The sequence below is a fragment of the Ursus maritimus genome, unplaced genomic scaffold (assembly GCF_017311325.1).
Source record: "Ursus maritimus isolate PB19 unplaced genomic scaffold, ASM1731132v1 scaffold_26, whole genome shotgun sequence".
NCBI lineage: Eukaryota > Metazoa > Chordata > Mammalia > Carnivora > Ursidae > Ursus > Ursus maritimus.
This window is the reverse complement of record NW_024425119.1, coordinates 36,547,851-36,571,157: the sequence shown is the minus strand read 5'-3', so window position 1 is coordinate 36,571,157 and position 23,307 is coordinate 36,547,851. Positions and strand designations below refer to the sequence as shown.

Genomic DNA, 23,307 nt, shown 5'->3' with positions numbered 1-23,307 from the left:
AACCAACTTTTCCATCTTTTTAGGTTCTTATATTTAAAAGTCGTTGTTCATCTGTCTCTCCTTCTCCTAAATTAACCCATCAGCAAATCTCAAATATATCTTAAACCACTCTACTTTTCTGCATCTCTGGGGAACTAGTCTAAGCCACTGTCTTCTCTCATCTACAGCAGGGGTTGGCAAACTTGCTTCATCAAGGGCCAGATAGTAAATGCGTTTGGCTATGTGGGCCATGTAGTCTCTATGGCAACTGCTTAAGCCTGCCATTGTAACACAAAAGCAGCTGTAGACAATACATAAACAAATGGGTGCGGCCAAGTTCCGTTATAATTTTATTTATGAAAGCAGACACTTGGAAGTGGTTTGCTGACCCCTGAATTAGACTACTTCAATAAGCCTCTTACCCCCTGCATCCAGTCTTGCTCCTCTTCCATTTCCTCATACTGAACCAGAATTCTGTCTTTACAACTGAAATCTGATCACTTCACATCTACCAACGACTTTCTATTGCTCTACGGTCTAAATTTCTTATTATGGCCAAAAGGCCCTGAATATTCTGATCTGACTACTGCTCCAGCTCATGAAGTATTATTTCCCGCAGTCTCCTTATTTTACTCACAGGGACCGTTCTTCCCTCCTGGAAATGCTTTCTCCAGTTATCGCTGCCCAGTTAGTTCTTATTTATTTGAGTCTTGATTTACATGTCATTTACTTTGAAAGGTCTTTTTTGACCACCATCTTCACCCAGACTAATTTAGATACCTCAGTATTAACCCTTCATAGCAGTTGTAGTTAGTTAATTTTGTAATTATTTGTCAAATGTTTCTCTCATTAAATAGTAAGCTCCCTGAGGCTAAGGACTGCATCCTGTTCACTGCTATCCTTCTTAGGTCTAACACTGTGCCGGATACCTAGTACATAGGTTAGTTAGTAATACATCAGGCTGCAAATAGCAGAACCTGATTACAATAGCTGAACCAAATATGGGTTTATTTTTATCACATAGTAAAAAAGTTGAAGACAGGCAGTCCAGGGCTGGTACAGTATTTCCATAGTATCAAACTCGGTGGTCCATCTCTTTTTCTGTTTTCCTCATGATTGCAAAGTGGCTGCCACGGTTCCAGGAATCATCTGCATTTCAGACAGAAAAGTCAAAGATACTATTAAATGAGTTTCTCTCCTTTAAAGAAGAAAAAAAACCAACCCACACAACTCTTTCCTATATATCTTTTTTTTTTTGAGAGAGAGGAAGAGAGAGAGGGGAGGGGGAAGGGGGAGGTGTGGAGGGAGAGAGAGAGAGAATCTTAAGCAGGATCCATGCCCAGCGCAGAGTCTGGCATGGGGCTCATTTCACAACCCTGAGATCATGCATGACCTGAACTGAAATCAAGAGTCAGATGCTTAACTAAACCACCCAGGGACCCCAACCTATACATCTTTTTGTCTAGACCTGGTCACATGGCAACCCCTAGCTGCAACTGTATCTGAGAAGTTACATAGTAATAATATCTTGAAAAAGATGGGATTGTATTAGTAAGGAATAAAAGAAGAATGACTATTGAATAGACAAGTACTGGTGTCTGTCCTACTAGGCAGTTTCAATAAATATTTTTTGAATAACCAAATGAAAATCTTAAAACTGATTTGAAGTTGAAATAATTCTACATAAAAAGAATGTGACTAACAATGGCACTTGGATCTATATTCATTTTCTTGTTATTTTTAACAAATTTCAATCTTGTGTTTAATTTTATTGGTCTTTATTTGCTGTAACTGTTTTTAAGGGTCAGAAAAAAAAGGTGTTTTAGAGGGACAAATCCAAACTTACAATAAATTGTTTGGATTTTGCTTCCACAGGATTTTTCAAACAACACTATGCTGGAATGGCTTTAATAACATGAGCATTTGAAGCCAACATTGTTTTCTTTGGAAATACCTTATTACAAAATTATAATATATAAATATTTTAGCAGTAATAATATGGGTAATAGTTCTTAATGGCCTGATCTGCCTATGGGCTTCTAATTCAGTATTGGTATTTTTTTCAGACAACACTGTAAAAATCTGATTTTATGTTGCCGTGCTGTGAACATCTTCAAGTCAAATAGCAGAAGCAATGCTCTTCTCTTATTTAATTTTTTAATAGCTCCCTAACCTACATTCAGAAGAATCTATATATAAAATGTAACCAGAAGACAGTCTTAATAGCAAAACCATCTAATCTTCTGTCCATTTTTTTTAGTGTAAACTTTTTTTTTCTGCAGATATGAAAAGTGAAAATTGGATTTTTCCGAAGTATTGAAAAACTGGAGCAAAGATGTGTTTTTAAGATCAAGGTACAATATTAAGAATTTTACAGTGCTTAATAGTACTTGAGAACTTGGCAACTGGAAAACTTAAATCTTTTCACAAATATCAGCCCCTCAGCCAATCTCCTGGACCTATTGTGTTGCTCAGCACCCTGGCCTTTCTTCTTAGTAAGCACTCCCTGACTTCCTTTTGAAGAGTCACCTTTCCCATTGTGTGTAGACTTGGTGGGATTGCTAGGACCCAAGGCAGCACTTGGAGTCTTCTCCTTTGTACCACTTCTTCTGTGGTCGGGTTCGTTTGTCAGACCACTGCCACCAAATGAGAGCACTCAGAGGCTGCCCCAGTTCTCGTCCTTCTATGACCTGACCTTCCAATTTCCCTCTGATTCTGGGAACTGGTTTACATCCTTCCAACAAATTCCTGTTCTCCTGGCTCCGGTTGCTGCAACTGTAGAGCCCTAGGGATATAATCTGCTAGCTAAGAATACGAGTTCCACGACGCAGGGACTATGGCAGAGACTGCTAGAAAACTACAGTGTCCTTTCTTTCTTACAGATTGCAGGTTTTATTTGGGGTGGAAATACGTCCAGCTAAAAATGCTTACTCTCACATTCTGATTTGCAACTAGGGGTAGCCGTGTACTGTAGCTCTGCTCAGTAACATGTGAGCGGAAGTCTGAAATCATATCTGCATTCCAAACAAGCAGAAGGACAAAGAGGAAAGAAGGAAGGAGAAATGCCTGGGTTAGGAAAATAAAGACTCCCCAGAAGTCCCCAGCAGACTTCTGGAATAGGTGTTTTGTGATCATGACATTACAAGCATGAGTATACAACCTAGCCCTTTAAGGAGGCTGAACAGAAAGGTAGAGAGAAACTGGGTCCCTGATGGCATCTCAGCATGTCCTACCAGCCCTGGCTGCCTCCCTCATGATTTCTTGTTAAGTGAAAATCATGATACCCTCTTCAGTAAAGCCACTGGGATGGGAATTTCCTTTACTTTGAGCCATGTTGTTTCCTAACTGATAATGGGTACTTGGTCTATTTTATTACTTTAACCCCATGCCTGGCATGTAGTAGACATTAAATATATTTGTTGAATGAATGGATAGTAATCACTAGCAAGAGAATCCTCATTTCTGCATATAATTCCTTAATCATTGCCATCTCACAGATGGGGAAAATGATACATGTTTAGTGCACTTGTGGTTAGTAGCTGTATCACTTGTTTATCCATTCTGATGTATGGACTTTATCCAGGTAAGTTGCAGAAGAGAAAATGAATCTCTGAAGAGAAAGAACATGTGTGGAGAAGAGAACAAATCATTATTCAATAATAAATTCTGACCTAGGAAATATGGCAAACAGATGTTTCAGAGTGTCACCAAAGAGTCACCAAGACCTATGAGATTTTCAAAATCTAAAGCTGTCATCTCAGTACCCTCCTAGCTAGTGGCAAGTCTTTCAGTATCTACTTTTGCTCCATGAAAATCCTGACCATCCCTGTGAGCCCAGCTCTACTCCCATTCCCCTTCAGAGAACCTTCCCTAACCACACTAGCTGGTGCTCATCTCTCTCTTTTGCAAATTCGTATGTCATAGGGTCAATTCACTTAATCCAATACAATACCGTTCTTTTTTTTTTTTTAAGTCCTGTACTGTGTTTATTTTTCTCCTTTTAAAAATTATGTTAGTTACCATACAGTACCTCATTAGTTTTTGATGTAGTGTTCCATGCTTCATTGTTTGCTTATAACACCCAGTGCCCTGTGCAATACGTGCCCTCCTTAATACCCATCACCAAGCTAACCCATCCCCCCCCAACCCTCAGATTGTTTCCTGGAGTCCATAGTCTCTCGTGGTTCATCTCCCCCTCTGATTTCCCCCCCTTCATTTTCTCCTTCCTTCTCCTAATGTCCTCCACGCTATTCCTTATGTTCCACAAATAAGTGAAATCGTATGGTAATTGTCTTTGTCTGCTTGACTCATTTCACTTAGCATAATCTCCTCCAGTTCCATCCATGTTGATGCAAATGTTGGGTAATCATCCTTTCTAATGGCTGAGTAATATTCCGTTGTATATATGGACCACATTTTCTTTATCCGTTCATCCTTTGAAGGGCATCTCGGCTCCTTCCACAGTGCACAACACCATTCTTGATCCTCAATGATAAGAGTCCTTATGGAAGAGAGAAAGGACTAATCATTTGCATTTCCTGTTCAAGGTGGTACTTAGTACTATCCGACTAGGCAGCAGAAAGTAGGGGAAAGGGCAAAGAAGGGGAAAGTAAAAGATCTGGATTCCTGTTTGAGGTCTAACCTTAGGTAGGTCATTCAGTTCACCAGCATTCATGGAGCACCCTCCTTCTGTGACCACTTTCTTGAATCTCAGTTGCATTATCTGTGACGTGGAGAAAGTAAATAACACCCGTCTTACAGATTATGCTGGGCTCCAGTGAGACAGTAGATGTGGAACCGTTCTATAACTGTTAATTGCTGTGTCATAGTAAGTGCTCTAAATTTACCTGTTGAATTTTATATGGTCAATACTCTGAAGGCAATTTTACATGAAAAGACTGGAGTGTTTTCTCTTGGTCACTTGATCTCTTTAGGATTATATGACATTCTAACTTGGTTGTGTCACTCATAACAATCATTAAGGACCTTAAGTATTCCAGCAAATGCTGGCTATTACCCCCGCATCACTGGACATGCAGCCAAATGCCCATGATATGGTCGTTACCAATTATCCATTAGCCTCTGGAATTTTGCCAGGACTTCATTTCAGCCAAAGAGCTCAGGCTTGAATTAATCAGACATCCAAGTAGTTACACATAAAAGTTCTTAAGGCCTTGCATCAGAAAGAACTGAACAACGGCCAATGATACCTGGCTCATCCATGCAGAGCATGGGAATATTGATCAAAGTTACTTAAAACATTGGTTTTTCTCTTCTTTTTGTCTCCTGTAATTCTTTACACAATTATTTTCTGCAACTTTTTTATGGTTTCACACAATAAAACATTATGAACTTTATTTTACAAAAGCTCCTGTCTAATAAGGCTCTCTCTTCCATTTAAAATATTGTCATTCCAAAACAAAAATCTGATGTTGCCTTGTGTTGGGGAGTAAACTATTTCTAGTTTATATTTCTGGAAATCACCTAGACTTAGGGTATGAAATGCTTTAATTTGGGTTCTCTTAAAAAGCAGAGCCTGAGACAAGGATTTGGGTGCAGGTGGTTAATTTAGGAGGTGGTCCCAGGAAGAAGGAGTGAGGGAGTCAGGGAAGTAGGACAGGGGAGGAGTAATCTGCTGGGAGCACTGTGGGAAGGGCAGTTCTGCTTTGATCACCCAAGTAGCTTGCAGAACACTTCCTGGAATTGTCCTGAAAGACAGTGGTTCCTGCCCGCCCCCTCCCACCCCCATCAATTGAGGGTTTCTTCACAAGCTTTTTCTCCCTTGTACTTCTAGGCTTTCTTCTCATGCCTGAGTGAGTAAACTCCAAGGTGTGGTGCAGAATGCTGAATGCAATATCCCATTTGAGCTGAGATACTAGTAATGTGAGGTGGGAGAGCTTGCACTTAACTGTCCATTGTAACCATAGCTGACATTAGAGATGGGCAGAGAACATGTGACAAGGATACCAGAGGCACCTGCTCATGAAGTTCTGCTTTTATGGGTGTAGATTATCCCAATTTTGAAATATTTACATGCAATTGTAGTTGATAGTTGTCTTCAACAACAACAACAACAACAACCACCACCACCACCACCATATTAGCACCTAAACTTTATTGAGTGTTCTGTATGCCAGGCTCTGTTGTAAGCATTTGAAAAAAGTTTCCTCCAGGTAACTACCATTATTATGATTATTGTTATGAAAATAAGTATAGCCTCATGCAGTTAATTCCTAACTAATAATTTTGGCCATTTTTATTATCATTACTAGTAACAATAAATGCATATTTTGAACACAAGTCAAAACAGCTTCAGCTTCTCAAGTAAAGAGGACCCAGACTCCTGGGTCAGATTTTATTCTAAAATATCCAAATAGTATCCCAATTATGGTGTTTTATCAGTAGCAGTAGGGAAGACAGGGTGAAGTTATATCCAGCAAACCTTATTCTGTGCAGAAACTCATAGCCTGTTGTGACTGTTACAGATGGGACATGTGTTGTGTTGGAGAAAAGTCAAGAATTTTTGCTCTAGGCTAAACCTACTTTTCTGCTTTCTAACTTTTTTTTAACCTTAAACTTAAAAAAATAAAGCCAAAAATGTCCTTTTTAATGTCATGTATTTTTAATTTGCTACTCAGAAGGTGTTAGATCTGATTGTGTTGAACATTTTCCACTTGGCTGTTAACTACAAAATTTCCTCAGAAGAATAGTGTTGAAGGGTCTTCTACCCTTCTACTCTTGAAGAAAGAGCCAATCAGGCCACTCCTATTCCGTGTTAGCACCAGGAAAATGAAAGGCTGTAGTGCTATCCCAAGAAACCAGTGTTGTGGGGTGAGCTCCTCTCCTGACTTCGCCTGGTATCCACTTTTCAGAGAGCTTCCCATGTGAGCACTGAAGGCATACGACAGCCAGAAGACTGACCGCTATTGAGCAGTACTCAAATGATTGTGGTTACACATCTATACGTAGATTTCAATCTTGCTGCCTCCCTGACTTGATGTGTAAGTCATGACCACAAGGCACATGAACAAGTATGACCGTGTTCTTGATTTGTGATGTTTTTGTGGCAGGCACTAAGAGGCAGGAGACCTGCATTTCCTGGCTCAGCTGGTCACTGTCTGATCAAGTTACTTCTCTTTTTCCGGCCTCAGTTTTCCCGATAGTACATACTGAAGTCCAACTGGCTGAGTTGTAAATTCTCTTCTAACTTCGCATTCTGTGGCTTATCGTATACAGTTCAATAATACATTTCTTTACATTTTCTTGTGTGGGATAGAGTATGGAAGACGGCAATGGCAGAGAAATCCCCAAATCATAAATCATATTTCATAAATAGAAATATGTTTGATAGATAAATGTACGTACTTAGATTTTTTCAAATATTCAGATTTATTTAAAAATTATATTTTAACTAAAATATATTCTATGCTTTTTTTTTTCCTACTCATCCTTAGACTTCCTACTATTCATTTCTTTGTCTTGAGATTCTAGTAAAATCCTGAAATGGAATGATTATTGATTTATGCCCGTCTCTTTCCAAAAGAGCTTGAAGGCAAGGCTTCTTGGTGTGTAGGTGGTGGTGGTATTAATAGAACAGGCATTGTTACCTTATTGATCCTTCACCTGGCTGCTGGTGCTTTAGGATTTTCTGATCCTTCCATCTGGTGGTTTTGCCCATGCTCCCTTTACTGCTTATTTTTTTAACTTCTGAACTCTTCAATTCTGAACCCTTTCTAGCTGATGCTCTTTAGAAACATAATTTCTAAACCCATCAATTGCAGTTCTTTTTTAAAGGTAGCTTCAAGTCCTCTATTCAGTTCAGGTGTATCTGAACATAGCAACCCAGGAAAAGCCAATGGTTCTTCTTTTCCTCTCCTTATCTGATTTTTAAGCAAGTAATTTTAGATGCTATTAAGATTGAACAAACAGACTCGAAAATGAGTGAGCTCTTTGACAAAGCACAAAATGTAATTGAATAAATGAGAGAGAGCATCATGACATAACATCTTCATAGCAAGAAACTGAGGACAATATAAATGTCCCAAAACAGGGATTTGATTAAACAATTGATAGTACATTTATACATTGGATTATTGGGTTATTGGACTATTCCTGTGCTTTTAAAAATATGTCCTAGAGAATTATTTCATGATGTGAAAAATTGTTTTAATTGTATTATTAAATTACCAAAGCAGGTTACATAACAGAATTTTCCATATAATTAAAAAAAAATAATTTTTGGATTGTGTGCAATGCATAGAAAGAAAGACTGAAAGGACATAGAAACATTCACAGGGCTACATATTGGCAGGTGGGGGTTTAAGAGTAAGAATTTTTTTCTTGTTTTTTATCTGAAGTTTCCTAAAATGTCTACAAGAAACATGTATTATTTTGTGACAAGAAAAGAAACAATAATATAAAAACAAATTTCAGATGGATAAAACAGTAAATGTAAAAATAAAATAGTAAAAATCTTAAAAGAAAATTTAGGAGACTATTTAAAATGTGGGAACAAGGAGATCAAACAAAAACAGAGAAATGACCCAGAAACTATGAAAGAAAAGTATATTTGACTTTATAAAGCCTAAAATGTTTTATCTGATAAAAGATACCATAAAAACAGGCCCCAAATCACTTTGTAATGTATATGAATGTTGAATAACTATGGTGTATACCTGAAACTAATATAATATTGTATGTAAGCTACACTTCAATAAAAGACATGACCAAAAAACACAGGCTGAAAAATATTTGCAATGCATACAGCAGATAAGGGGTTCATAGCTATCCTATACACACAACCTCCACAAACACGTTAACGAAAGAAACCCAAATGACCCAACGGAAAAATGGATGAAGCACAACCATAAGACATGATGTATGAAAAGACGTCCGGTCTTCCCAGCAGCCAGGCAAATGCAGATGTAATAAAAACGAAATATCTGGCACCCATCAGAATGGCAGAATTCAAAAACAGAGATAATGCCTGTCCTTTATGAAAGTAGAAGACGATCTTCTCACTATTACTGGTGGATATGTAAAATATTTTAACTGTATTTGAAAGCAGTCTGGCCATAAAATTGGAAGTCGTTTGTTCCAACAGGCTGACAGGAGGGTACATTATTTCCCTCTTGTACCGTTTTCTTCCTGTGGAGAGAATTCCATTTGGGGAGCAATCCTGGCTTCTGTCCATCTTCCAAACTGTCTTCAACAGTTGAGGAGCAAGGAATCATCTGACTGGGGATCTGAGGATCAGGACTGGGGCATGTGTAGCTCTGCCCCTCTCTATCCGGCTCTTGGACCTGCCCACTGCAGAGAACAGATCTCTGATATTTTCTTGGCCATGTGGGAAGCCCAGTGGGTAAGGCTCTACCCCAGTAAGGGGCCTATGGTTAATTAGCACTGCCTGGACTGGGTGGAGGTAGGGGAGTGTGTGTCTATGCAGATGAGCTCTTTAGCTCTCCCTTCAAGATAACTTGCTGTGAGAACGTTACACCAGCTGCTGAACCTTCAGATCTACCACAGTGCTCATGCTGAGGCCACGTTTTTCCTGGGTTGGACAGCTTTTATGGTGGGGCCCTCCAATGACCTGGATGAGACTTCTCTGAGCTACACTGCAGCCTGAGGCTTTTTCTATCCAGTCCTCCCTTCCCTGCTTCCTTGCACCGGTGCCAGACCTGCATTATAATCTGTAACCTGTGTCACAATCATGAGCATTTCCTCTGGCAAATTATTTGCAAGGCTAATTCTGTCTTGGCAGCTGCTTCTCAGAGGACTTAGACACATCGTTGGTACTAGGAGTGGGGTGAGGAAGCAGTAATATGTGGTTGGACTGGGTCATCGGCTGCTGGCAAGGAAGACCTAACCCTGTGTGTAACTGTTTTCTATTGCTGCTGTGAGAAGTTACCACAAGCTTAGTTGCTTAAAACGACACAGACTTATTTGCTCAAAGTTACGGCAGCTAGAAGTCCAAAATGGGTTTCACTGGGCTAAAATCAAGGTGGGGGCAGGGCTGTGTTCCTTCTGAAGCCTCTGGAGGACAGTCTGTTTCCTCGCCTTTGCCATCCTCCAAGGGCTGCCAGTATTCTCTGGCTTGTAGTCCCTTCCTCCATTTTCGAAGCTGGTAGCATAACATCTTCCAATCCCTCTTTTACTCTGACACTTCTATCTCCCTCTTTAAAAAAAAAATTTATTTATTTTAGAGAGTGAGAATGTGAGTGGGGGGAGGGGCAGAGAGAGGGAGACAAGCAGAATCCCCACTGAGCAGGAAGCTTGATGGGGGCTCGATCCCAGGACCCTGAGATCATGTCCTGAGCCAAAACCAAGATTCTGTCGCTCAACTGACTGAGCCACCCAGGTGCCCCTCCCCCTTTCATTTATAAGGACTTTGGTCATTACACTGGACCCACCAATACGCACTTCAAGATAATCTCACCATCCCAAGATCCTTAGCTTAATCACATCTACAAAGTTCCTTTTATCATGTAAACATATTTACAGATTATGATGAATTTTTTTTTTTTTTGGTCAGGGTGGGGAGCAGTATTCTTTTCTGCCTAACATCATATAATATGCAAGGCACTGTGGCATATGGTAGCAACCCAACTGCTAAAAATCTCACTGGTGGTGACCTGGGTGGAAGGGACTACCCTTGATGATTTAGATATCTGAAATGCAATGGGGCCGGGGGGAGAGAGGAACAAATGCATGTAAGGGCCATGGTTTTGGTTGGTGTTTAGAGGTTGTATCAATGCCCTGCAGAGAGATAATGAGAAGCTGAGAGCTGTTAATACACCACTAAAAGCTAAATGTGAGAGCTGGCAGGACTCTCTGTGGGAGTTTACAAAGGGGCCCTACCTCCTCAGTGGAAGCTTGGATGTAGTTGAGGAGCAAGTGTGGGACTTAGTCCAAAGCTTCAGATACCTTTAAATTCTCAAGCCAGGTCTGTAGCGCTAAGGTCAGGGCCCTGGCTGGGAAGGCTTGGGACCCGGATATATGAGATGTGGACATCAACGTGGATGCCCACAAGCACTGTGGCTCTGTAAACTCCTCTGAACCCACAGGCTTTTAGCCCGCCCCTTCTGTGGGAAGAGAGAGCACTTCTCTCATGTAGGAAGGCACTGCAGAGGCTCGCCTCCCCGAGACAGCAGGTGTCCCTCTGAGGAGTTGCCCCTGCTGCCTCTCTCGAATGTCAGTGCCATAACTAGGGTTAACTCCCAGAAGAATCCAGCTGGGCATGTGCTAGGCTTCATAAGAGAGGAAAGAGATCCCACCTCAAAGGAACTACAAAGACTAACCAGCACATGCTGGTGGGAGCAACAGCAGTCTGCCGGGAATAAATTTTGATGGGGGCTTAACCCAGGAGGCAGAACGTAACACTGGATGAGCAAGAATTCACAGACTTTAGGGAACTATCTCAAGGATGTGAGATTTAACACTGGCTAAGACCCCAGGGCATGGGGCAAGTTTACTACTTAGGGAGGCTCTTAGAAACCTGGGCTGTGGCCAGTGGCCCAGCTGGTCAGGGGCCTGGAAGGAAAAGAATGGGCACTATTCCTCAAGGAAACCACCGGTGTTTCGGTGGCAACTCGACTACGTTGGGTCCCTTCCATTCTGGAAGGGCCAGGATTTGTCCTCACAGGGATAGATACCTGTTTCTCTGTATGGGTTTGCCTTTCCTATCTGCAAAGCTGCAGCCAAAACTCACTCAGGAGCTTACAGAATGCCTTATCCGCTGGTGTGCAATCCTGTACAGACAGCATAGCACCGGACCCCATTTTGCAGGAAGCAAGTCCAAAACAGTTGACTTGAATATATTTCTGCAATGTATTGTTAAGTGCAAAAAGCACATAGATAGTGTGATCCCATTTTTGAAAAACAGTAACAACCCTACTTTATATATGTATTTATGTTTGTCTATGATTCTAGCAGCATGGGAATGTTATGAAATAATACATACCAGGTCATTAATACTGGTTACAGGGGAGTTGGGATGGAGCAGAGGGATGTCTGGTGGGGGGGGGGGGGGGGAGGGNNNNGGGGTAGTTGGGGGGGGGGGGGGGGACAGAGAGTAGGAGGAAGTCTTAAACTGCATTTTTAGAAACTATTCATGATGAAAAAGAATATTACGGTGTTATCCCATTTGTACAAGTTGCATGAAAGATGGCCTCTAAAACATGAATAGTGGTTATCTTAAAGTGATGGAATTCCAGAACATGCCAGCTTCTATCATCATCTGTTGCCTTTTGGCAATCACTCAATCTTATATATGGAAACCTCTGTCCCTTAGCCACTCTGGTTTTCAGTGTTTTCATCTGTGAAATAAGAGAACTAAGCCAAGGCTTCTGTGAGGCGCAAAGGCAGCAACAGAGTTTCAGTATTTCAGTTTAATTTAAGCAGTTTAATTCAGTACAGAGGAAAAAAAAGGATTGAATGTGTACTATGTGCCAGGTAAGTTGCAGAGTGTGGGGGTGTGAGAGGACTAAGACACAGGTTTATAGCATAGAGGGTACTCTGAGTGCATTCATGCTCTTATAACAAAAATACCATCCATGGAGTGGCTTCTAAGCAACGTACCTTTATTTCTCACAGCTGTGGAGGCTGTGAGGTCCAAGATCATGGTGCTGGCAGGTCGAGTATGTGGTATAGACCCACTTCCTATGCATAGACTGCTGTCTTTTCTTTAACTTCACATGGTGGAAATGGCAAGGGATCTCTCTGAGGTCTCCATCAGAAGGGCGCTAATCCCATTTATGAGGGCTCTACCTTCATGACTTAATCACCTCCCAAAGGCCCCACCTCCAAATACCATCACACTGGGGATTAGATTTCAACCTAAGAATTTGGGGTAGACCCAAACATTCAGTCCCGGTAGAGAATCGCACGTAAGAACAGATGAACTTAGCATATGGGAAGTGCTACGATACAGGTATTACAGGGTGGTATAGGGTCTCAGGTTGTGGTAAGGGGGCAGAGTTCGGGAAGGATAAATGATACTCAACACCCCCACCTAAAGAAATGTCCATTTTATGATTTTGACTATTTTAAGAAGAACAGTGCCTAGAATAAAGATGGAAAAGACGTATGTCAAAATCTTGATAGTTATTCCACTGCTTTACTCTTTATTGTTTTTTTTTTCCTATTTCTTTTCTGTGAGTGTTTAATAAGAAAGTTGTATCTTATTTTGGTTGGATCATATCAGCTCAGAATGGTGATACTCCCATCTCACATGTGTGAAATGCTCTCTAATGAATCTGAAGGAAGAGTGTATCAATTTTTACTTATATGGTCATCATGGTAATAATTCAAGTATTTAAAGGCAGGGAGCTCATGATAGGTAACTAGTAAAAGGTATCCTTAGTAGTAAAAAGTTTGGAAGCCACCAGGCAGGAACCCAAAGATACTTTCTGGCTCTGGGATGCCATGGAGAAAGCCCCTGGCCTTCCTCTATGTGCACCCCTTTGACATGACCTCTTCTAAGAAAAGGTGTGCGGTTGATCTGACAGTTACCTGTTGATCTCACTGCCAGGTTTTCACACCCACGTACATTCTGCACAAATCATGGAAACCCACACAGTAATTTTAACTCCTTCCCCAGAGCAACTATAAGGGATTGACATTTTATGTGTATAGAAATGGAAACCCAGGGGTCAAATGATTTGTCCAGAAAGTTTCAGATTTAGGGCTAGATCTGAAAATTCTTAGTCCTCTTCATCCATAAGCTGTGAAAACAGCTTTTAGAGCTGTTGATGAGAATCCCTCTTTGCTCCTGCTAATGTTTCCAGTGCAGCTGGGGTCCAGTTCAGGCTCTTATGCTATCCATCACCTACCTGGCCCTAACCTCTCTTTCTGGCATGCTGTATGACACCTGCTTCCTCGCCATAGTACTCACCACATGTTCATGAGAATCACATAATGTCTATCTTTCCCAGTAAACTATAAGATCTTTTTTTTAAAAGATTTTAAAATTTATTTATTAGAGAGAAAGTACAAGCTAGGGGGAGGAGTAGAGGGAGAGGGAGAGGCAGACACCCCACTAGCAGGGAGCCTTACTTGAGGCTCGATCCCAGGACCCTGAGTTCGTGACCTGAGCCAAAGGCAGATGCTTAATGGACTGAGGGACCCAGGAGCCCCAAACTATAAGATCTTTTTCATTACTTTCTCCCAATGCCTAAGACAGTACCTGACACAGTGACAATTAAGTAATGTATAAATTAATAAATAGATCTCTGACTTTGGGTCACATAATAGCTAACACTTATTTAGTGCTTTCAATGTGCCAAGCACTATTCTAAGTGTTTTACTGTATTAGCTCATTTAATTCTCCCAATAAACCAAGTAGGGAGGGACTACAGTTACCCTTAGTAGTACAGCAAAGAAAGTGAGGTTAATTAGCTTGTGAGGTCACATGGCCAGTGAGTGGTAAGGGTGGGACTTGAACCCAGTCAGTCTGATTCTGTAGTCTGTGCTCTTAACCACTCTTCCATGCTGCTTTTTAACTCATTTAACCTCTCTTTATCTCAATTTTTCTAACAGAAAAGTGGATTGAAGTATCTACTCACTGGACTGTTGGAAGAATTAAAATACAAAAGTACACATGAAGCTATGTACACGTTAGGTATTTTTTATTGTTATCATTAATGTTACTATGTAATCACTAATCCCGTTAGCCATTAAAGATCACTTTTATGCCAAGAAAAATCAAATACTGTGATTACAAAAACATATTCCTGGGTAATTGATAGTAGTAGAGGGTTAAAAGCTATGGTTTCTGCATCTTGACTTTTTTTAGACTTCCTGAACGACTTTAGGAAAATAATTTCGTGTCACCTTGTTGGGTTTCATTTCCCCATCCCATAAGTGTTCTTTGCTGCCTGCCCAAATCTATTCATCAATTACTTGATACTAATCATGAAATGTTCATAGAGTTTTGGGGTGGTGACTGAGCAAGGGGATTTACAAATCTTTCTCAGCTGAGAAAGGAGAGAGTCTCCCCCTAGTGTTCGTCTTTGTGCAGAAGGCTCTGAGCCCCACTTCAGGCTCTTGGTTTAGTCTCATTCTCATAATCACAGAGTGATTTTTGGAGCTAGAAGTTCAGAGTTCTAATCCTACAGCAGCAGAAATGGGGATTTATGTAGCATGTTAAGTGCTTTATATAATGTGTGGATGAATGTAGCCATGCACGTTCAAGTAGCTGTATATTCACAGATGGTCTGCCCATTTATCTTTGAATCATTTTAAGATGCTTGACCGTTTGCCAGTTCAAGATCAATAGTGATTACTCCATGATCCAGTATAGGTTTGATGAGCCCCCTGGGAGTAAATAAAGAAACTAATTTTCACTGGGTACATACTAAGTAACAAGTTCCTTAACAACCACTGTCTTTTCAATTCACACAATAGTTTTTAAGGCAGGTATTAGTCTACCCAGAGATATGAAGACTGAGGCTCAGAGATCTTTAGGAACTTGCCCTATTATTACACATTGTATACATGGTAAGCATAGTTTTCAAACCCAACTCCAAGACCCATGCTCTGTCCTTTACGCTTCGCTTTCAGCCCGTGGCCCCTGGCTTCTCAGGGGCCCCATGAGGGTGTCTCAACATTTCCAGCCTCCACTGAGTAGAGGCGGACACTTCCTGTTCTTTGAATTCTTTCCTTGGTTACCTCACCAGTGCTCGTATCCATAGCTTGATGGTTAACCTGATAAATTGTTGTTACTATTCATGGATAATATTTTGGTTCATGGATAATAATTATAGGGAGTATCTTGACCCAAGAGAGCGGTACTATAATTAGAATTGTAGGAAACTGGACCTGGGCGTGGCATTATTTAAAAACATCCTTGTTTTAAACAACCTTACTATTTGGAGATCAAATATTTCAAAACCTGGGTTTATGGTGGCAAAATAATAAAAGTGAGGCTTCCTGGTAAAAAAGAAGGGCTCTTATTATGTCTTAAATCATGGCTTCTTCATTCTACATGTGGGGCCTGCCAGGCCAGTAAGTTATGATGGGCCTATGTGTTATCTTATATTCTCTTCGTAATTTCATATTTAACTGGAAGTAGGGGAGTGAGAGGAAGGAGAGGAGGGGAGATGCTGTTTGGCAATTGGCCAGTTCTGTGAGCAAGTTTTGGTTTTTGTGGTTCTGTAGTTCTTTCGGTGAATAAAGCCTCCCATTCATATAGCCCAGACTAGTTATAAGCTGGTATTGAGTGATGGCCAATTACAAGTTATTCACATTTGGATCAATATCCCAGACATGAGCTCATTAACCCCAAATCCTATTATCTCACACATGTGAAGCAGATTGTTTTTAATGTGATGACATTTTCACTGTCTACAACCTGAGTTCTGATGTAGTAAAAAAGCCTCAGCAGATATAAGCAGAAATGAGCCACTGCGTTGATATCCACACAACCCATGACATGTCATGTGTGAATTAATAAATGTCTGCTTGTGCCTTTTAAGGGTCAGCCTCAGAGTCGATGACCTTGGTGAATTTCCTAGAGTTTTTCTTCTTACTACCCATCTCCTTGGGATTCCAGCTTTTCCTGGCATCTAGAAACCTCTCCTCTTTTGAAGTCTGTAGATTATGAGTCCCTGTCTTCAGTTTCTTTATTTTCCAAGACATCGGTTTTTAGGCCTGTTGTTGCTACGGCTTTTATCTATTTTAATCCTCTCTAGTCTGTTCATAACAATTTTAATTAATGGGCAGACTTTCTTTATAGATGGAATGCTCATACCTCTTAATGATATATCATTGCAGCGATTAGAATCATTTATTCACATGCCATCCCATTTTCCACCTCTGCAAGAGCAGGCAAATTTTTCTTCCAACCATTATCTCTACAGCTAATGAATTGAACCCCAAATTAACTCTGAATTATGTGGCATCTTACCCTTGTCTTTTGTTTAGGGGTCCTCTTTGAGGCTGGTTGCCTAAACATCCCTCTATGGTCTTCGAGTAAGGGGGAAAAGCTTTGACTTTTTACTAAAATATGCTAAAACAAAAAACAAACAACAAAAAAACATTGACTCTTTTCTTCTGGTCTGACTCATGATGTCATCTCAGTGGTTCAAAAATTTAAACTTTGATTTCACAACATTTGGTATATAGGATCATGTTTTCCCCATGTATACAGTGGAGAATATCTTCCCAGCATACTCACAGAACAATTGTAAATATTAAGTGCATTTGCAAAGTGTAACATGCTATATAAATAATATGCACATATCTGTTTATCAATGGTTCTCTTTTGTGCCCAGGTAGCATTAGCAATGTCTAGAGACATTCTGGAGTGTCAGACCTGGTTGGGGTGGGGGGTGGGGCGGGGGAGATGCTAGCGCCATCAGGTGGGCAGAGGCCAGTAATGCTGCTAAGTATAATACCAGAACAGCCCCCACAACAAAGAATTACCTGGCCCTAAATGTCCATAATGCCAAGGCTGAGGAACCCTGAGTAAAAAGACTCTGATATAAAAAGCAGAACTTGAACCGTGTTCAATAATCATCCTCTCTCCTGCTCCTTCCTCTCCCATGACTATTTTCCTAACTAATCTTTCTCTATCGCGGGCAAGCTGAATGAGGTAATGAAATGCTAATTGAAAGTGCCACTCCTTCTACAGGTCATTAGACAGAGGAAGCAAATTTGATAGACACTATTTTTAACCTTTCTCATTAATTAAAAAACATCATGTAGATAATTTTTAGTGGCTGGAAGGATCAGGGTGAGTAGTTATTCTGTTTTTATTTCTATGCTCTAGTTTATCTTTTAGTACAATACCTAGTCATTAAAAAATAGAATTCTAGAACCAGAGACATGACTTAGGTCAGTGGCTAAGTCATCAAAGACAGGGGGCGTCTAGATTCTTCCCCTGTTAATGGCCGTCCTACATAACAACAATAGGCAGCAACTATTGGGCATTTATATAGGTTCAGGCCCTTTGTCTGCATTACCTTAGTTTGTCTTCACAACAATCCTGAAAAATAGTTATGTCATGCTAGTCAAAACATTTTTTAGAACTTTCTATAAAAAAGTTTAGAGGGACGCCTGGGTGGCTCAGTCGGTCAAATATCTGCCTTCGGCTCAGGTCATGATCCCAGGGTCCTGGAATCGAGTCCCGTATCAGGAAGCCTCCTTCTCCCTCTGCCTGGCGCTCCCCTTCCTTGTACTCTGCCACCCTAGACAAATAAATAATCTTTTTTAAAAAAAAGTTTAGAAATAGAACTTTCTGCAGTTAAAGCTTGCTTCTGCTGCTTCTTCAGTTCTCCTAAAATGGTCAATCAATCCATCAGTCAATAGACCCAGAAATTCCTATCTGCAGAGCTCTTTGGGAACTCAGTGACTTTTCCTTCAAAACACAGGAGCTTTAGGGGCGCCTGGGTGGCACAGCGGTTGAGCGTCTGCCTTCGGCTCAGGGCGTGATCCCGGCGTTGTGGGATCGAGCCCCACATCAGGCTCCTCTGCTGGGAGCCTGCCTTCTTCCTCTCCCACTCCCCCTGCTTGTGTTCCCTCTCTCGCTGGCTGTCTCTATCTCTGTTGAATAAATAAATAAAATCTTTAAAAAAACAAAACAAAACAAAACAAAACAAAAAAAACAGGAGCTTTAGCTTGAACAGTATAGCCCAAATCTTTGTGAACACTCTAGTGTTCGCCAATAAACGGTCTAATGTCTGTTAATGCAATAATGGTTATATAAATCTTGGAATAGATCTTAGTATATTTACACAGATTATCTCAATACATTGAGTTTTATGAGTAGGCTCTTAGTGGAACAGTGTGTATATTATAATAAAGTTACGTTGAAAATATATCTACACATTCTTAAATACACGAATTGTTATGTAGAAGACGTTTTGCCAAATTGTAAATTATGGTTATCTTTGTGGGTTAGATTATAGAGAAACATTTTCTTTCTCTACATAATGTAAATCTTTTATAATCATGTATCATTCTAAAGAGCAATAAAAATATTTCTATTTAAATATATAATAATAAAAACTAGTAGCTCAAGATAGCCATACAAAATATAATTTATAACAAAGTGGCAATAATAAACCAAATAATAGCTAATATTAATTGAATGCTTAGCCTGTGTCTGGTATAGTTCTAAGCATTTTACATACATGAACTCATTCAATCGTCACAACAGCTCCGTGAGATTCATCCAATTTTTATTCCTAGTTTACAAATGAGGAAATGAAGGTGTAGAAAAGGTAAATGAGTCACCCAAAGTCACATAACTAGTACTTGGTTTGAGTCAGGACCTGTACTCAGGCAATCTAGTTGAATTTTTATCTGGACATGCCAGATGAATGGCACCAGTGAGGATTCCAGAAAGCTCTGAAGGGGAAAGGACTTGAGGTCACCCTGGGTTCTCTCTGCAGGTCATCACTAGGTTCCTACCAGACGACAAGGTCCTGCAGGGGACACACAGTGGGTAGGGTACCTTTATTTTGCCCTCAGTACCCAGAATAGTGTCTCCCCCTTACAGACAGTAGGTATTTGACACATGCTTATTGTATTTAAAGTTTATAGATATCCTAAGATTAATCCATTTTCTGGGCAGGATTAGAATGCATTTCCATGCCATTTCATAGACCAGCTTTTCATGTGGAAAAAGGGTGTGGCTATTTTGTGCCTGGTCAGAGGTGAGTAGGCATGTGGTTTGAGAAGGTATGCATTTTGTCCATCATGCATCATGCATTCCTGAGCACCTGCCGCATGCAGGCAGCGTTCCAGGGACACAAGACACGCAACATCTTGCCTTTCGTAGCGTTTACATCTCAGTGGTGAAAGCTGCCAGAAACAAATACACTGGGAAGACACCAGGAACACAGCGACCAACCCTTAGGGATATCACAACGCCGGGGGTTTTGAAAGTTATATGAAATGTACATTTTGTAATAAATTAAAGTGTTACTCTAATAGATAACTGGAAGAGAAAAGTTCTTATATCAGGCAAGTCACTGGTGCTGTATTATTAAAACAAGGAAATTAAACTTAATGGCACCAGAGGGAAAATGATAAAAATGATTTTCTGGTCACGTGTTATTAACCATAATAAAATAAATAGAGGAATGGTAAGTGGGGAAAGGGCTGGGTTGTTCATCCCCTCAAGGCGCAAGGCACAGTGAGAGAAGAAAGCTGCTTCTCCTTTCCAGCTTAACTCTTTCCTGGGCTTTCCATAACACCCAAAAATGTGTTTGCGGCTTTGTATTCCTAGGGGCTCGGAGTCCACCTTAACTGATCTCATACAAGCTTCAGAGTTACTTTATGTTGTCCTTGGAGATAGAAAATAAGCTTTTACCTCTCGTCTGGATTCATTTTCAAAAATGATTCTTGGAAATGAGTTTTCCTTAGACACATTTATATATAATGACAGGCTAATATCTTACACACCATTACTGTATGTAATAACAGTGTGACAAAACTGACAAGAACTAGACTATAGATGTAAGGCAATTAGCTGTGGAGGGAGAGTTACCCAGCAGAAAGGATGAGCGTCATCACACTGTGTGGTGACTTAATGGTTACTAAGTGATAAATGTGGCCATCTCCCGAGGCAAAACTTCAAATAAATGAAATTTGTCCTTACAGCCCCACTTTTCTTCTTTGGCAAATGCTTTCCTGCTGCCAAGTCCTTCCTACCATGGAGAAAAGTCCTGGCCCAGAGCCGAACCCCTAGTAGGTGATCAATAACTCTTATGGACTAGATGGATGGACTCACTCACCAAAAGGTGTAAGGAGCTTTTCATATCAGCCATTTAAGTCTCTGACAGTGCTTGCGACAGGAATGAAGTGTTAATGACGGGATTTTAGGGATTAGTGAGGTGATGGTTTTCCAGAGAAAAGACTTCTTTCTGGTGCTCTTCAGTTTCTCGTGCAGTCCAGGGTGTGGGGCAGAGGGGCAATGAGCCGACTCTGGAGCTGGACTGTCTCACGTTGTACGCCGGTCTGCCACTTTCTAGCTGTGTCATCTTGAGCATTTTCCCCAGCTGCGAAATGGGGCTAGTCACCCTATTTACCTCACGGGGTTGTTTAGTGGATCCGATGAGATCATTCAGATAGCTAGAGTGCAACAGACTCTAGCTTCTCCTCGGTGACATCGCATGTCAAGAAGAGTCATAGGTGACTAAGGTTCCAAAAAGAGTGAGTGGCCAGGTGTGGATGGAGCGTTTCCCACCTGTGACCAGGCACAAGGCTTATGCTGCTCCTCTTTTCCTCCTCACTCTCCCCTTCTTGTGAGAGCCCAGTTTCTCCCTGTTGGATAGGAGAAGAATCCTTTCCTCTTACTTGTCCGGTTGCTCATTCTGCTTGGGTCGCACTGCCTCCTTGCTTTTCCTCAGACATACGAGCGTGCCCCCACGGTCAGGCCTCTCTACTGGCTGTTTCCTCTGCCAGGAGCGCATGTCCCCAGATGTCTCCAAGGATGATTCTTTTACCTCCTCTAGGTTTTTGCACAGATGTCACCTTCTAATTGAGATTCACTATGACTATCCTGTAGGAGTTGCACCCCACATTCCTACCCTCAGCATTCCTGCTACCACTAAACCCTGCTTTTTCTCTTTTTTCCAATAGCTCTCACCACCTTTTAATATACTCTATGCTTATTAATTATGATTATCATTTATGTATTTGTCCCTTAACTGGGAGGTAAGGTCCTAGAGGGCAGGAATTTTTATGTTTTGGGTTCATTGACATAACTCAAGTGCTACAATAATAGGCATATAATAGGCACTGAACAAATGTTTGGTGAGTAAACGGATGGTTGAAACAAATGAATGTATTGCAAAGCAATTGTAAGTAGAAATGTAAAGAAAAACCTTAATCCTTGCAATTGTCTAAGCTAGGAAATCTAGGATTCATCTTTGGATCCTTTCTTCCCTTCCCTCTCCATATTGAACTGGTCATGGCCCTGGGGACTCTGCCTCTGAAATATCCTTCATCTACTCTCTTTTCTCCATTTCTGTAACTGCCATATCATTAATTCTTACTAAATTCTCTAATGCCAATATTTTTTCTTCTCCTCCATTTCCTTGCCATATTCTGAGTCAAGGGTTATTTATGTAAAGTACAGATCTATTTAGGCCACTCCAATATTGAAAAGCCATTAATGCCTCTCTATCAACTCAGGATGAAATCCAAATTGACCCTAATCCAACAGCTCTGCCACTAACAAACCCTGTGAGGTTGGCAGAATAATTAACCCTTACCACCCCTGCCCACGAGAGATGTCCATGTTATCATCCCAAGAACCTTTGAATATGCCAGGTTACATGGCAAAGGGGAACAGGGTTACAGATGGAATTAAGGTTGATAATTGACCTTAAAATAAGGAGACTGTCCTGGGTTATGTGGGTGGGCCTAATATAATCACAAGGATTCTTAAAAAGTAGAAGAGAGAGAGTCAGAAGGAAGCATGACTACAGAAGGAGGCCAGAGTGATAACATGTGAGAAGGACTTGACCAGCTAATTTTGAAGATAGAGGAAGGAGGCCACAGGCCAACAGTATGGACAGCTTCTAAAAGCTGAAAGACAAGGGAATGGATTCACCCCTGGAGCCTCCTGCAGGGAACACTACCCTACTGACACCTTGATTTTAGCTGGGCAAGATCTGTGTCAGACTACTGACCTCTAGAACTCTAAGATAATTTGTGACGTTGTAAGCTAATGTGGGGCAATTTGTTAAAGCAGGAACAGAAAACTAATACACTATGTAACTTTTTTTGCCTGCTTGGGCTGAGCTCTTTGAGGTTATGCTGAGCTCTTTGAGGTTATGCTGTATAATAGGGAGAAGTGATACTGACCTTCTAAGGCTACTGTGAGGATTAAAGACAATATTTGCAAAATGCCCAGTCATGATTCATACATAGTAGGTAGTGAACAAATAACAGTTGTTAGTTCTTGTCATCCCTTTCTTCTAAGCCACACGTCATTTCCAAGGACAACCCATTACTCACTGTTTGATATGCCCACAGGGAAGAACTCAATGCCTGACTAGTAGATTTCTTCTTATCTTTTAAGGCCCAGTCTGTAGACCCTCACTAGACAAGCCTTCTCAAATGCCATTCTCATGCAGGCAAATGTAAATACCCTTTCCCTGCTTCCTCAATTCCATGATTCATACAATAACTATGTGAGTAGGTATTATTATTCCCAGAGGATGGGATGAGGGTGAGGTGAGCACGATGCCTAGGGTACAAAATTTAAGGAAGCACTCTCCCTTAGGCTAATGCAAGTGTTTTAATGTTCTTTTCCTAGTTCTGGTCCTGATTTGTCCCATTTTACTGAAAAGAATCCAGGTTCAGAGAGATACAATG

The 23,307-nt window shown here is 40.8% G+C and overlaps 1 long non-coding RNA gene across 1 annotated transcript in view; it reads left to right on the top strand.

Moving 5' to 3' along the window:
* LOC103675410 overlaps positions 1-23,307 on the top strand; it is a 292,244-nt gene that overhangs the window by 144,133 nt on the left and 124,804 nt on the right. Inside the window, exon 4 of the long non-coding RNA XR_005837914.1 lies at positions 2,262-2,333. This is a non-coding gene — a long non-coding RNA (uncharacterized LOC103675410). The remainder of the gene's footprint in view (positions 1-2,261; positions 2,334-23,307) is intronic.